The sequence below is a fragment of the Panicum virgatum genome, chromosome 4K (genome assembly GCF_016808335.1).
Source record: "Panicum virgatum strain AP13 chromosome 4K, P.virgatum_v5, whole genome shotgun sequence".
In the NCBI taxonomy this organism is placed as follows: domain Eukaryota; kingdom Viridiplantae; phylum Streptophyta; class Magnoliopsida; order Poales; family Poaceae; genus Panicum; species Panicum virgatum.
This window is the reverse complement of record NC_053139.1, coordinates 32,485,138-32,502,145: the sequence shown is the minus strand read 5'-3', so window position 1 is coordinate 32,502,145 and position 17,008 is coordinate 32,485,138. Positions and strand designations below refer to the sequence as shown.

General features: G+C 42.8%; 1 long non-coding RNA gene across 1 annotated transcript; it reads left to right on the top strand.

Moving 5' to 3' along the window:
- Nucleotides 1–8,871: 8,871 nt before the first annotated feature.
- LOC120705177 lies at nucleotides 8,872–11,693 on the top strand. The gene is made up of 4 exons (XR_005687821.1): nucleotides 8,872–9,011; nucleotides 9,131–9,285; nucleotides 10,895–10,917; nucleotides 11,608–11,693. It is a non-coding gene; the product is annotated as an uncharacterized LOC120705177 (long non-coding RNA).
- Nucleotides 11,694–17,008: the final 5,315 nt, after the last annotated feature.

The following is a 17,008-nucleotide window of genomic DNA, read 5'->3' as shown; positions in this document are numbered from 1 at the left end:
CTCCAGATGGTGAACCGATCGCCCCCAAAGCAGCCACAAAGAAATACATAAGACAAAGTGGATGTCTTGTAAGGGACCACATTCTGATAAGCTTTAGGTTATAGAAAGCTAGCAATCCAAGCAAGCAAAGGGATGTGGTACCGGAAAGATAAAAAGAATAACTTTGGCGGGAGCCAAAGAAGAACTTCACGGTTCCAGCTGAATCAGAAGAATCAGTTAACACTGGACCATGACCATGATAGCCAAATAGCTGCAGACATTCAAGAAAATTTGATGAAGAACTACATAAAGAAAGGGAAAATGCCAGAGTTTACTGGACAGCTTGAAAAGCATAAGGACCGATGGAATGCATTTGTGCAATACAAGTGTTCCGAGCTTGGGATTCAAATGGTGCAAAAGGCCAAGGAAAATGCCTCGAAGAAAGTCTATCATCACGCTTTAGGGCAAGGTGGCTACATGCTCGCAAAACCAAAATGTGAGAAGATGAAGCTGGATTTAATTGACAAAGGTATCATACCTGCGACCATCAACTAGCCAGAACGTTTAAGGAACTGGTACTATGCTTATGGTGGAAGCTTGGACCCAGAGACTGGGGTGTGCAACTTTGGCCAAACTATTCAGCAAGCGACCCAGAGCTTACATGAGGCCATACAAGCAGTTGCCCAGGGCACATTCCAACCTGATAGAGAAAAGGATGAGTTGACGTACGCCCTTCAGAATCCAGACATCCAGGGCGCACAAGGGGCAAAGGAGTGGTTCCATGGGAGTATGGGTTCAGGGACTACATCGATTCCTACAAAAGCCAGCAAAGAAGGAAAAATGAGGAGCGAGAGCACTTGCGAAGGCTAGAGGAACAGCTCCTCTCACATGATACAAGAATGGTGGATGAGGTGAAACAACAACTGGACTTAGCAATGAGCCAGCAACACCAATCACAAGCGGTGCCTCTAGAGCCTAATGTCACCACGGATCTATTTTAGCGGAAAAACAGTTGCGCCTTGCACGGACCTCCTTGCTGATACCAGAATCGCCACAATTGAAATGACAACTCAGCAGCAGTATTCGGTGGATGAGATCACCTAGCGGACACCTTGTGAGCTGCAAACTGCCATTAAGAACTTGAAGTTCATGGTTGCATATGCTAACGCTATGCCAAGCCAATCAAGCGACGTCTACCATAGGCAGGAGATTCCGGCCAAATACGCTAAAGTTGGCGTGAAGGAGGTGTGCAGTGATTGGAAGATACTAGAGCTCAATATTCCCGGAGGTGACGGGGAGAGGACACTAGCAGAGGCCATTCATGGCTACATTCTATGGAACAAGCGCTACATTATCCTCAAGCCTAATGAGCAGGCATCAAAGCGCAGCCGTTGACTCCTTTCACCGCCGTCTCCTGGTTCACCTCCTCCGCCACCTCCAAAGAAGTAAAAACAGGTGTTGAGGTCGCAAGCTTCGTTTAAGGAGCCTCCAATGAAGCAGCAGAAGCTAAATAATAAAGCCAAGGAGGCTCCTACATTACCCTGGGACAGGAGTCATGAAGAATGCAAGAGGATATCTGATGCCCAGGTTAAAGAGCACTTCAAAAAGAAGGAGCCAAAGAAGGATAAACTAGCGGATCCTTCTAGATTGAAATTTTTTATTGGAATGTGCAAAAAAATAAGAGGAAGTTCATTCCAAAACCTCTTTCAGACTACGAACGCTCGATTACAAAATCATACCAGAAGAGGAAATCAGGGTCTTAATCGTCCGATGTTCCACAACACAGAGAGCAACCCAAGCAGTCCATAGAACCACTCGTTGTGTTAGAGAAGGAAGAACAAGGGCTACTTGCTTTTTTGCAAGCATCAAAGCTCCAGCCTGAGCAAATTACAGGGCCACTAACGGAAGAACAAAAAACTGATAGCTCCGGTGGTCAAATGGATATTTAAGAAAGGCACCAGCCTTGTCCCCCCAGAGATCGTGCCTGTGCTTCCAACGCAAATGCTAGGCTACATGAATTATACATGAAAGCAATGGCAGATCTACAGTTCATGCAAGGCTCAAAATTCACAGATGACGATTTCCTTCGTGGAGAGGGCATGATATGGAGTAATTGGGAAGAAGTGTACCAACCATACCATCAAGATCAACTCGACATCTCTATTGTCAATTTGTGGCTTCTATAAGTGGTGGTCTTTAAAATTTTTCATTATCATATATAACTAAGGAATATTATTACATGACTTCAACCTATTGATGTCTTGGTTCATTTTGTATCCCGTAGAATGGAGATTCAAACATACAGGAAACAAGGGTACTACCACATCGGCTTTGTCGACCCAACTATTGTGAACTTCAAGAACCTACAAGATAAGCCTGGAGAAACATTTAAGAATGACAAATACTTTTCCGTTCAGCACTACAAGGGTTACATACTATTCCTTGACTTTCAATGAGTGTTTTATGTCGTATAACTCTTTAGTTCAGTAAATTTGAATTTTATAAACCCTAACAAGAAGTGCTTCCGATTTCTAAAATCTTGTAGAAATCGCTGGGTGCTAGTTATCATATTTCCTGACAACAGCTTAGCTGTAGTTATGGACTCTCTCAGAAAATCTCTAGACGTATATAAAGACATGACTAATATGCTGAAAAAGTAATTAATTTAGATCATACCCCTCAATCATAATTACTTTGACATTATTGGATAAATATATTAATTTGTTTTGGATCACTCACAAGGTTTGGAAGAAATTGATGAGGACATCACTCCTATGGATACAAACGACACTCCTCAAGATGATATACAAGGTCCTATTACTCGCACACGCGCTCAATAATTAAACTTGCAGGTGAGCTCGTTCCTAAGTAATGTTTATTGTGAATCTGAGAATAGATTGCTACCTTAATTATACTTAGGAACAAAGGAGAGGACCAGCAAGGGCATGGAGAAGGCCTTGGAGGCATGGAGGACCAGCAAGGACGACCGGATCAAGATGGAGGCCCAAACTGATTCGACTTCGTTTCAGTTTCAGACTCCAGGAACGACCCGTACTAAAATGGATGCCCAGATTGTATACGGAGTCGGATTTGGGCGCACTTGATATGGATGGAAATATAATTTCAAGATGCTTTCGATGGCGCTGGTCTCAAGCCCAAATTCATCCGGAGTCGAAGGGAATCGTCCATAGAAGTTGACATCCAGAATCTGTCCCGGTGCTGCGTCACTGTTTTTGGACCGAAGGCCCGTGTATCGTGTTGTAGCCCAGTAGGGGTGCGTCCAGGGGGTCTTGGACGACCTAAACCCTTATTAGTAGCCGCCACCGCCATCGTGAGACTTGGGTTTTGCTTAGATTCATTCTGTCAAGAACAGTTGTCGCCGTTCATCGGTTTGTGAAACCCCAACTCGTGAGATTAACCATTCATCTGCAGAGTCACTTCATTTGGGCTGCGCTCTTTCGAGTTCTTTCTTGTGTTCTTCGTTGCGCTTGTAGAGATTAGCCTTCTTGGTGAGTCAACCGGTTTGTGACATGGTTGATAACCAGAGGAGTTGTGGTGCTAAGATTGCTGGATTCGAGTCTTAGGATCTGAAGCCGGATCGGTGTGTCTCGCTCCGCTTACAACGAGAGTTATCCAGAACCTGACAGAAGATCAGGAACCCACATCCCCATTATTTGGTACCAGAGCCAGGTTCTGGATAACTCTTGTTGTAGGCGGAGCGAGACACCGATCCGGCTTCAGATCCTAAGACCCGAATCCAGCAATCTTAGCACCACAACTCCTCTGGTTATCAACTGTGTCACAACCCAGTTGACCTCGCCAAGAAGGCTAATCCCTGCAAGCGCAACGAAGAACACAAGCAAGAACTCGAAGGAACGCAGCTCAAATGAAGTGTGTGTAAGCTTGCCCTTCGAAGTGCAAAAGGACTCCTCATGTGCCTTTCCGCAACGGAACACCACACCCTTCTTTGTCAACTCGTGCAGCGGAGCAGCAATGGTGCTGAAATCTTTGACAAAGCAGCGATAAAATCCTGCAAGACCAAGAAAACTCCTCATTTGTGTGATGGTCTGGGGAAATGGCCAGCTCTTTATGGCTTCAATTTTAGTCTCATCCACCTCAATTCCTTGTGGAGTAACAACATAGACAAGAAAAGAGACTCGATCCGTGCAAAAGGTGCACTTGTCAAGGTTACCAAATAAACGTGCATCACGTAAAGCTTTAAAAACAGCACGTAAGTGATCCATATGTTTATCCAAAGACTTGCTGTAAATCAAGATATCATCAAAGTAAACCACCACAAATTGTCCAATAAAAGCTCTTAAAACTTCATTCATTAATCGCATGAAAGTACTTGGTGCATTAGTCAAACCAAAAGGCATTACTAACCACTCATACAAGCCGAATTTAGTCTTAAAAGTTGTTTTCCATTCATCTCCAAGTTTCATTCTAATTTGGTGGTAACCACTACGCAAGTCAATCTTTGTAAAAATTATAGCGCCACACAACTCATCAAGCATGTCATCAAGTCTAGGAATAGGATGGCGATATCGAATGGTAATGTTATTTATGGCTCTACAATCAACACACATACGCCAAGTACCATCTTTCTTAGGTACCAAAAGCACAGGAACGGCACAAGGACTAAGGCTTTTACGTACATACCCGCGGTCCAAAAGCTCTTGGACTTGGCGCTGAATTTCCTTAGTCTCGTCGGGGTTGGTTCGATAAGCAGCTCGGTTTGGCAAAGTCGCTCCCGGAATCAAGTCGATCTGATGCTCAATTCCCCTCATAGGTTGCAATCCGGGAGGTATCTCAGCTGGAAAAATGTCCTCAAACTCTTGCAAAAGGTTAGCAACAACAGGAGGTATCGAGCTAACATCATCATCATCAAGGGAAAAGAGTGTTTGTTTGCACACCAAAGTGTAGCAAACATCATCATCAGAAATTTCAGCAAGGTCACATTTTCTAGCAAGTAAAACTCCACCCTTCAATTTAATCCCATCAGTCTTGGAACTAGGTGCAGACTTAACCTTTTTAGGTGGGTAAACAGAATTAGCAACTTGCTGATTTTCAGATTTAGTTTCATGCAAACTAGCAGCTCGTTCTTTTTCAGCTTGTACAATTTCAGCAGGGGTCATAGGAAGCAAAGTATTTTTCTTTTCCTTATGCATGAAGGTGTAAGTATTACTTCTACTATGGTGTAAAGCATCATTATCAAATTCCCAAGGTTGACCCAACAAAAGCGAACAAGCCTCCATAGGTACAACATCACAATCTACTGAATCAGCATATGAACCAATGGAAAAAGAAACTCTGCAAGACTGTGTTACCTTAGCTTTCCCCGCATCATTAAACCACTGAATATAATATGGATGGAGGTGTGGACGTGTGGCCAAGCCAAGCTTCTTGACCAAATCTGAACTCACCAAATTATTGCAACTACCTCCATCAATGATGACACGCGCTTGCCGATTGTTGATGATGAAGAAAATCTGGAACAAGTTATGGCGTTGAAGCTTCTCTGGTTGTTGTTCCTGTACGCTGAGCACTCGCTTCACAATGATGCTCCTGAAGGCTGCTATGTTCTCGCTACCCAGAACATTGCTGCCCTCCGCAGCCTCTTCTGCTTCTTCTTCTTCATCATCTTCAATGTCGAAGGCACTAATGTAGCCGTCTTCTGTAGCAATGTATGCCCGCTGACTTGGGCAATCCTTCCGCACATGTCTAAATCCATGGCAGCGGTGGCACTGAATGCCGGTCGTGCCTCCCGTCGAGGCCACGGAGGACGAACTCTTGGCTCACTCCTGCAAAAGCTTTTTACTTGAGTCTGAAGTTCGCACAAGAGATGGTTTTTATATGCCTCTTCCTATTCCTTCGGTTCCGTGGGCGGATATTTCTATGGACTTTGTTTTGGGATTGCCTCGGATGAAGAGGGGGAGTGATAGTGTTTTTGTTGTGGTCGATCGCTTTTCCAAGATGGCACATTTTATACCTTGTCATAAAACAGATGATGCCATTCATATTGCTAACCTCTTTTTCAAAGAGATTGTTCGCTTGCATGGTATGCCTTCTACTATTGTTTCAGATCGTGATGCAAAATTCTTGAGTCATTTTTGGCGCATGCTATGGAACAAATTGGGGACAAAGTTACTATTTTATAAAACATGTCATCCCTAAACTGATGGACAAACAGAGGTGGTGAATAGAACATTGTCTACAATGCTGCGAGCAATATTGAAGCAAAATTGAAAGATGTGGGAAGAGTGTTTGCCGCATGTGGAGTTTGCATATAATCGGGCGGAACACTCCACCACTAAGGTAAGTCCTTTTCAGGTAGTGTATGGTTTTAACCCTCGTGCTCCCATTGACCTTTTGCCTCTACCTACTACTGAGTGTGTATATAGTGATGCTAAGGAGCGTGCTGATTTTATTTTAAAATTGCATGCTTCAACTAAAGAGAATATTGAAAAGATGACTGAGAAATATAGAATTGCTGGTAGTCAAGGTAGAAAGGAAGTTAAACTTGAACCGGGTGATTTAGTATGGTTGCATTTGAGAAAAGAAAGATTTCCAGATTTGAAAAAGTCTAAATTGATGCCACATGATGCTGGACCATATAAAATTTTGGAAAAGATTAATGATAATGCATATAAACTTGAGTTGCCTCCCGAGTTTGGGGTTAGTCCCACCTTTAACATTTCAGATTTGAGGCCATATTTGGGAGAAGAAGATGAGCTTGAGTCGAGGATGACTCCAATTCAAGAGGGGGAGGATGATGAGGACATCACTCCTATGGATACAAACGATACTCCTCAAGATGATATACAAGGTCCTATTAATCGCACACGCGCTCGACAATTGAACTTGCAAGTGAGCTCGTTCCTAAGTAATGTTTATTGTGAATCTGAGAATAGATTGCTACCTAATGACTTAATTATACTTAGGAACAAAGGAGAGGACCAGCAAGAGCGTGGAGAAGGCCTTGGAGGCGTGGAGGACCAGCAAGGACGTCCGGATCAAGATGGAGGCCCAAATCGATTCGACTTCGTTTCAGTTTCGGACTCCAAGAACAGCCCGTACTAAAATGGATGCCCAGGTTGCATACGGAGTCGAATTTGGGTGCACTTGATATGGATGGAAAGATAATTTCAAGATGCTTCCGATGGAACTGATCTCAGGCCCAAATTCATCCGGAGTCGATGGGAATCGTCCATGGAAGTTGACGTCCAGAATATGTCCCGGTGCCGCGTCACTATTTTTGGGCCGATGGCCCATGTATCGTGTTGGAGCCCAATAGGGGCATGTCCAGGGGGTCTTGCATGACCTAAACTCTTATTAGCAGCTGCCGCTGCTATCGTGAGACTTGGGTTTTGCTTAGATTCATTCTGTCAAGAACAGTTGTCGCCGTTCATCGATTTGTGAAACCCCAACTCATGAGATTAATCATTCATCAGCAGAGTCACTTCATTTGAGCTGCGTTCTTTCGAGTTCTTGCTTGTGTTCTTCATTGCGCTTGCAGGGATTAGCCTTCTTGGCGAGGTCAACCAGGTTGTGACACGGTTGATAACCAGAGGAGTTGTGGTGCTAAGATTGCTGGATTCGGGTCTTAGGATCTGAAGCCGGATCAGTGTGTCTCGCTCCACCTACAACGAGAGTAATCCAGAACCTGACGCAAGATCGGGAACCCATGTCCCCATTAGAAATTCATTTGAAAGCATAGAGGTACTTTCAGCATCGACATAAAATTGAAGACAGACTTTCCGGTATGTACGCGATTCTGCTTTGCACGTCCTATTTATTTTAGAATAGATCTTATTCAATTGATACTTGATGACATTATTTTCTCTTATATTTTTCGAGGCAGACGCAGGGAAATAATTTATGCAGATACTATATTTTGGAGAACATCCGTGCTCTAGTCGGTCCAGCGAAGATGTATAGCAAATGGCACGCGGAAGTAAGTAAAATACTTTATCAAAATTTCAACTTATTTTCTAAACTATTGTAATTAATAAATTCTAACATTTCCATAGCTCTTTGCAATGCAAGACCAACTCATAGAAGAGGAAATAATTTTGGCGATTCAAGAAGCCATGGGCGGATTTATTGTTGAACAGCTCATCGATGAAAATGGTGAATTCCACCATGATGGAGTGTCAAATCTAGTTCATAAGAGTAAATATGGTAAAATTGAGTAAAACTTTTGTTGCACTTTTTACTTAATTAAGTATATATATGTGTGTATGTAAATATATATACGAACTCCACTGATATATATATATATATATAATAGCTCTATTTCATAGCCTGAGTATGGAATAAGCAATTCCCTACCCGACCCAACTAGCGTCCGATCGACTCACCCGGCGCGCCCGCGCCCGCCCCGCGCAGGGTGGTTCCTCTTTCCCCCACGCCGGTTTTGCCGACCCACCTCGCGCGGGGGTTTTCTTTCCCAGTCGTCAGCTCCTCTCCCCGTTCCCACCCCCCCAAAAAAAAGTAGATCGATTCTGCCGTCATCGTTATGCGAGTCGCGCCGCCGATCTCGTCATCGTTGCCCCCAGATCAGTACCTGCTGCCGCCATTGCCGTCGACCGCCAGCCGGAGTCCTGCTCGCCGTCGTTCGTTCCGAGCTCCGCGTGGTCGCTCCGTTCCCATCGCCGTCGGCCCCCGGTCAGTACCTGCCGCCGCCGTTGCCGTCGACCGCCGGCCAAACTCACCCATCAGCCGACCTTCCGCTCAGCAGGAGTTTCCTCAGCTCGCGCTTCACCGTCGGTTGGTCACGCTGGACCCGCGGTAGCAAGGCGCCGGTTGTCTCCGCCGCCTGCGCCAGCCGCTGTCACTCGTGCCGGTTGCCCAGCACCGTCCCGCCCTCTCCAAGAACAACGCAATCAGGCCTTACGCGTCCTCTCCGACAATCGTCTCGGCTACGCCACTTCACCTCAATTTTGCAAATTAACTTCACAGCGGCACTCGATCACTGATCACGGATGAATCTCTGGTGATTTCATTCATTGGTATGAGGAGCTATGCAGGTACTAGTGCATTTTGGGCACATATTGTTGCAATCTCGGTAGTCGCACATGGATTTCTTCCAATCGGCTGCACATACATGGGATTTATGCTCTCCCTCCCTCTCTCTCTCTCTCTGCAGGGATGATGGGAGCGATTCAGCAGCCGACGCCTATCACAACCAACTAGTTGCAGGAGATGAGAAGGCGCCCGACGATGTGCCGTGAAGCCCCAGACCTGTCCGGATCCCATACGCACACCGTGTGCAGAGCGCCTCTGTCCAGATGCTGAGGGCAGGTGTAAGGATCACCGGGGTGTCCGACCCTAGAGGGGGAGGGGGTGAATAGGGTCGCTAATCGCTTTTCTATCCTAGGGCTCAATCTAATTGCTTAAGATAAACCTAACACGTCCTACACATGCTAGTTATGACTAAGGTTTATCTATGCTACCCTCTACTTACCCCAAAAGACTTGCCACCTATAGCCAATCCTAATCAAACTAACTAGGAAAGTAAAGGTAAGCAAGAAAGAGTAAATGCGGAAACGTAATGCGGTAAGTAAAGCGGTAAGGGAGGGGATATGCAAACTCCCGTGAAGACACCAAGACACACGATTTAACGTGGTTCGGTTAGGACACCAAAGTCCCTCCCTACGTCCACGGCCACTTGCTCACAAAGAACAAGTGTGATACCGAGTCTCTTCGCTTGATCACCGTCTTGCCACGCCTCCAAGGCTCCCGACAAGCAAAGGCTAAGTGACACCAAGTCACAAAGACGAGGTCACCGCCACCGTCTATCTCGAAGCGTCACCACGGCACCGTCTTCACTATCTTGGAGCTTTAACACCAAGTAGGGGCCTCCTTCCCCGCACAAAGTGTCGTTGCCACTCCACACCAAGTCGGAGGGTCACACGACGAGTACAAGTGTTTGCTTGCCGCAGCAAGACTTCTGTCAAGGGAGCTCTCGCAAGAACTAATCCCTAATCAAGCACTAAGCACTCTAACAAGTGTGCTTAAGCCTATATGATGTACAATGAAGCTCTATGGTGGTTGGAGATGATCTTTAGCTCTAGTATACTTCTTTGAACTCCAGCTCACTCAAATGACCCGGCCTTGGGGGTATATATAGGCACCACAAGCAAATATAGCCGTTGGAGAAAAGCTGCCAGAAAAACGCTTAACGCCGGTTAATCCGATGCTCCCCAAATCGCCATCGTCGGTTTAACCGGTGATACTAAACTGCCCACTGAAAACTAGCCGTTACGTGTACGGGCAATCAACCGACGCAATCGACCGGTGTATGTAATGTTAGCGTCGGTTTAACCGGTGAGTGCAACTGTCCTCTGATCCTTGAAAAACAAACTCTCTGGACAACTGCACCGACGCCATTAACCGGTGCATCATCGGTTCATCCGATGTATGCATTTTCCTTGGTCTGCTTCTGCCATTGCACCGACGTATTCAAACTTCCTATCGTCGGTTCATCCGGTGCCAAACCCTAGCCCGCAGGCCATCTCTGTCATTGCACCGATGAGTACATTTTGCCTTACGTCGGTTTAACCGGTGATACTAAAAACTCCCAGACGTGCTCAAGTCAATGCACCGACGTGTGTAATTTGCTTGGCGTCGGTTCAACCGGTGACTTGATTTCTTTTAGGTTTCAGGGCGCTGCCCTGAGACCCGCGAGGGGCGGCTCCCCCTCGACCCCCGTCCGCTAACCGGGTAGCGGAACCCCCGTAGGGGCGGCCCTTCGGGCCTAGCTTCGCCTCTCTTCTCTTTGTCATCACTTGAACCTAAAAGCCTGAGTATATCATCTAAGCAAACACATTAGTTCAAGTGTTGCGTGTGTCATCAATCGCCAAAACATTATATTGAAATATGGCATGAGAGGCCATTTTCGCTACAGCAGGATATCTTCTTGCCAAGTTCCAGGTGCTGAGTTAGATCTCTAACCGGTTCAGTGTGTGGTTTCCTATTGTTGTCAGACTTTTACTTCAGCTCCTGTTCATTTATTTGGACTCTTGAATGAGTGGGATCCAGCAAATTGTTGTCTTGGTATTTTCTTGTTGATTACTAATTCAAGTTTGCAGTAATGGGTTGATTGAGAAGTGTAGAACACATAGCTTGACCTAGATATTTATTTGTTGGCTGAGAGATACCTGTTTAGATTACTAGAGCTTTAATTTATTCTTTTCCTATAAATGAATTGATGACTTTTATTTATGAATACGACTAGATGAGTTTCTGTTCAGAATTCAGATATGCAACTTTTTTGTGTTCATAGATGTAAAGGTTCAGGGGTGCATGCTTCTTAGTTGTTACTGTCTGATATGCATTCACCCGAAGATGCTGATCTGATTTGCTTATTCAATTTTAGATCTAGGTGAAGATCTGGTTTAGTTGATTGCATGATCTGAGTTAATATATTTGGATCAATACACTTTCTTAATGATTCCAGATGTTCTGAAGCTTTGGTCCCTCCACACACTATGGTTCATGAATCATAATACTAGTTTGCGTGATCAATATGCCTTATTTTATCTGAAATACTTATCGTATGCCTGATTGGCTTCGTGTAGTCATGTTTAATACCTGATGTTGTGATTTGTTGTCTCTGCACAGATGATGGGATCGGTCCTCCTGCCATCTTGTCAAACCCATTCTTACTGACAAGCTGGAGGTGATGAACAGAAGGCCAACAATAATGGGACGTGAATCCCCCAATCTCTGCTAACCCAAACACCGCATTTTCTCCAAACAAAAGCTTGGTGCTTTTTTACTTCTCTAGGTGTCAAATTTGCAATTTGGATTTCAGGAAGTAAACTGTAACAATTTGTTTGGTTAGGTTGGAAAGTTTGGCCTGTTTCACTGAAAAACATTGCATTGTTTAAAATATATATTGTTCACCATTGAATAATATCATTGGTGGGATAGTTGTAGAATTCAAAATTCATTTCTTATATCATAAAAATCATTAAGAGTGTAACTATTTGATATTTGGATCTCTAGACGATCAGAAATACCTCATCTTTGTAGAATGAAATTCTTTATTTTTGACAACACGAACAATAAGTCAGAATATAAAATCTATGATGAAGACTGAATTTCGTTGGTGGCGCAGCTTGCATAAATTAATCATATGTATGAGAAGAAAAACCTTTAATTATTACAACTGGTAGAACAATCAAGAACCTCCGTAGTTCCATCGTAAAGAATAAAGATGGACTTTCCTGTGGCTGCTGCAACAGCAAGACAAATCTTTTATTGCAGTTAATATCACAACAGATTTTTTTTTGTGCACAAGAATGTCAGTAGTCCATTTACCAAACTACTAAAGCCCTTGGTGCATAATATTAATTTCATTCTGTTTTTTACGTGGGGAGAGGAAAACCGGTAGGAAGGCAGGCACGTGGGTCGGTGGGTGCGGGGAAAAGCAGGAGAGCCGCGGGCGTCAGCTTCGCGTGGGAAGGGCACGCGGGTGCGCAAGGTTGCCGAACCGCACGCGCGGAGGAAAAACCGCTTGGAAGGGCCCGCTGTGTGCGGAGCGAACGCGCGCTCGGGTGCGCCGCTCGCGTCGAGATGGACTCGGGTATGGAATATTTATTCCATACCCAGGGTACGGAATAGCGGTGTCCTATATATATGTATAATTATTTGTTTATATAATATTTATCCTTATTATTTGCCATATATATTTTTTATCAATATTTATCATATACATAGGAATTCACACACATATATATATGTGAATTCCTATATATATGGTAAATATTAAGGACAAATATATATATGTATGTATATATATGTATGTATATATATATATATGTATATATGTATGTATGTATATATATATACATGTATGTATATATATATATATATATATATATATATATATATGAAATTAGTGGAGTTCATACTCTGCTTGAATTACAATACAAAAGTACAATTAAAATGAAAAAGAACTGAATGGAAAGAAAAATACGAAAAAGAAAAAATGGGGGGGCTTTTGGTCCCGGTTGGTGTTAACAACCGGGACCAAAGGTCCTTTTTGGTCCTGGGTCCCTGACCCGGGACGAAGGGCCCACGCCTTTTGTCCACCCTTGCCTGTCCCGGTTGGGAAACGGGATAACAGGGGGTTTCCGACCGGGATAAATTAATAGTTCTATAATAGTGTAAATGTTTATCATCTATGTACAACTTAAGCTAGGATATCTTTGTATTCGTGATAGTAGTTCAATGCAATGAACATTTCAGCGTGCAAGTCATCTATCAACTCCTGGTATGTGCAATGTCATGTCAAGGCGTGAAATACAGCCGTTGTACTGCTTTTTTTTTTTAATTCTACTCATATTTGAAATCCCGGTAAAAGAACAAACAATATTACTATGGATGGGAACAGTTGAATCTGAATAATAAACTTGACCAGAACATTTAATGTCATAGAAAGCGATTTACAAAATAAAGTGTTGTTTTTATCAGAACCTTTTGAACATGTCACATGTGTGTTCATGTTCGATTCTTGCAGGTCATTGAACTACCGATGAGAAGTCAAGGGTGGACTTGATGAAGAGAATGCTTCAAAAGGTTATACTTTTTTAGATCAATTAATCCTCATGAATAAATCACTACTAGAAAAGAGGCCTTATGTTCCGGTTAGCAAGGGCCTTAGGTACCAATTTTTTAACCGGTACCCCTAAACCGGGACCTTTGGCCTCGATCTTTAGCACCGGGTAAAATAACTGGTACCTAAGACCTACTTTGGTACCTGGTCAAGGTTCCACCCAATACCAAAATATTCACGCAAAATATCCTTTGGCTGAGATTCGAACCCACAACCTCTTGCCTCACGCGTTACTCTTTTACCATCTCACCTACGCAGCAATTGTGACTAAGAAGGAAATATTTTTCTTTTAAAGTAACCCATGGATGAGCCTAAGGTACCGGTTGGTAACACCAATCGGTACCTAAGGCTCATCCATAGGCACTGGTTGGTTGTACCACTCGGTACTAATGTAAAAGTTATCCACCCGGTACCTATGGAGAGTCGGCTCATTTATAGGTTCCATCCACCCCAAAAGTATCGGTATGAAAATGAACCGATACCTATGCTAGTATAGGTACGGGTTCATCTTCGTACTAGTACTTTTGGGGTGGACCTTTGGCCTCTTTTCTAGTAGTGAATCTTACTATTATTCCAGATGAGTTATGAGCTTGAGGGATCGGCATGCAATATATTGAGCAGGCGGCTCCCAACCTGTAGCATATTAGTTTAATACTACACTTTGAGTTATGCTAAATAGAGTATAAAAGGTATATGGAGTTGCTTTTTTGCGTGCAGGTTTGACGACATAAAGAAAACATAATTTCAGTTTATATAGTTACATCATGGTCTACATCTAATTTGGACACACGGATACATTCGATTCCTGTAGGGCAAGAATTTCTTTTGAAACTTAATTTATAAATTGTTTTTTCACTATCAATTTCTAGGGTGATTAGTTTTTTTTTATTCTTTGGCTTCACCTAAGGTTTTGTTCTTTATCGATAGTGTATTATATGAAACCAGGAGCTAGCTAGGCCATTCAATGAACCAAACAATAGGCGCTAGCCCAAATTATAATATTATATAAAATCCAAGTATTACTGATTTTTTAATTCCCCGAAAAATATAATAGAAAAGTTTATATTGGATCATAATTTAAAGATCACGATTAGCCTCATATGTTATAGCATGAAAATATATTTATATAGTTTTCGTCAGTAACAACACACGACCATATTTGCTAGTAGGTTTATATTGTTGTGTGTTTCTTATTCATTGTGTGAACAAAGATTGATAATTTTGTACTATTTTCTTCTCTAATTTGATAATTTTTTGTTGCATATTAGTTTCTTTTTCTGAATCATATGACGATTGCTTACCACGGTTAACTCCACGTGAGACTACAAAAGATAAACTTGCAAACATGTTAGTCTCAAAATCACAAACCATAGAGTGAACTCCCCCTAAATGTGTGCATTTAGTGTTTGAATCACCAAGCAAATGTATGCACATTGATTTTGACACAATTGGGAAGTTTACCCTATAGTTTGTGTTCATGGTACACATATGAAATACATACCTCATGAGATCCATGTACCATGAAGGATAACCTTGTGTAGCTTTCTACACACCTATTAAACCATGTAGGTTGCTCATGAGTTAGAATCATGACACAAGCAACCCACCATATATAACACTAGGAGATGCAAGATATGCAAATATCCTAGCAAGAGTAATGGAGCTATATGATGCTTGAATTGAAATCTAGCTACCATTACCTTATGGGGGACTAGGGCAACAGATGTCCAAATTGTGAGCTTAGCTTGTTTTGGCTTGAACTTTCACTTCAACTTGTAAGCTAAGCCTTCAAATCCCCGAAGCCGTTCATGGCTTTAAGTTTCCTTTGGAACCCACACCATTTGAGGCCCATTCATGTTGGTGATGATGTCCTTGGGCACCCAAATGGAGTGGTTCCAACTCCTTTGCTTCTTCCCAACCTTGTGAGCAACCACATTGCCATTAGTCTTCTTTTTGATCACATAGGAGGTACTATTGCTTTTGTTCCTCCGGTTGAGCTTGGTGTAGATGAGAGAACTCTTGATTGTGAGTTTCTTTTTGTTCCTCTCATCTGAAAGCTTCTTCCTTGGTTGAGGACACTTGTTGGACTTGTGGCCATCTTTGTGGCACTTTGAGCAAGTCACGGTGGACCCCTTCTCAAGCTTCTTCACCATGTTTTCACGGTTATCTTGAGAAGGTTGGACATTGCTCTCTATGCTTTTGCCCTTCAATCTATACAAGTCTTTCATGAGCCTTTCCACTTCTTACTTGAGCTCATCATTTTCCTTGGCAATGAGATTATCACATGATTCTACAATAATATTCTCATAGCATTTCTCATTGCAAGGGTTAGAGCAAGAATCATCAATTAAATCAATGCAAGAAGTTGAAGCATCTATCCTAGAGATAGGAATTGCACAAGGGATATTTTCTTCATTTCCAAAGAGTCATTAGTATCATTAATGCTCTCAAATTTTAATTTGAGCTCTTCATGCTCCTTAATAAGCAATTTGAATTTGCACATCAAATCTTCAAAATTTGTAGCAAGAGAAGCATTTAGATCTTTGAGAGTATTAAGGTTTTTAATTTCTTTTGATTGCTTCTTAATGACTTTTTGGTGCTAATGAACAAGGTCAAGAAGTTCATCAATTGAAGGAGAGTCGGAGTCATCATCACTTACATCGTTATCCATACCTTTGGCCATAAAGCAAGTGTTGGATGATGATCCCATGCGATGGTGAATTTCTTGTTTGATTCATCACTTGAACTTGATTCTTCACCACCGCTAACCCATTCACCAAATATGGCAAATGATTCATGCTTGGGCTTCTTCTCCTTCTTTTGCTTGTTCTTCTTGAACTTCTTCTCAACCTTCATAAGTTGATTGTGAGGCCCATCTTTGAGGAAGACCATATACCCCATTGAGTTGATTTCCTTCAAGAATTTGTTCATCTTCTTTACTTGCTTGTAGAGGTTGGGGTTCATTGGCTCTTTATCATCACTTGAGGAGCTTCTTGCATCCTCTTCTTCCTCATCACTTGAGATACCTTTGATGGCCATCTTCTTCAACTTCTTGAGTTGTTTGCATGCAAGAGCGCTATGTGTTGGTGAAGAAGACGCTTTTGCCTTGATGTCATTGCGTAGTTCATGGGCGATCACCTTGTTGAGGACTTGATTTAGTGTCATCGTGTCGAGCTCTTTTTCATATAGAATTGTAGTCACCAAATCATAGTCCGGCCTTCGGAGTGAGTGAAGGATCTTGCGAATGAGTTCCAAATCTTTAATTTGCTTCACACTTAAGGAATTAACCTCATTCACAAGAGTATTCAATTGTGAGTACATAGATTCGGCATTCTCATCATCAAGTTGCTTAAAACTATTAAGCTTATCAATGAGAACATGATATCTTTCGTTGGCAACATC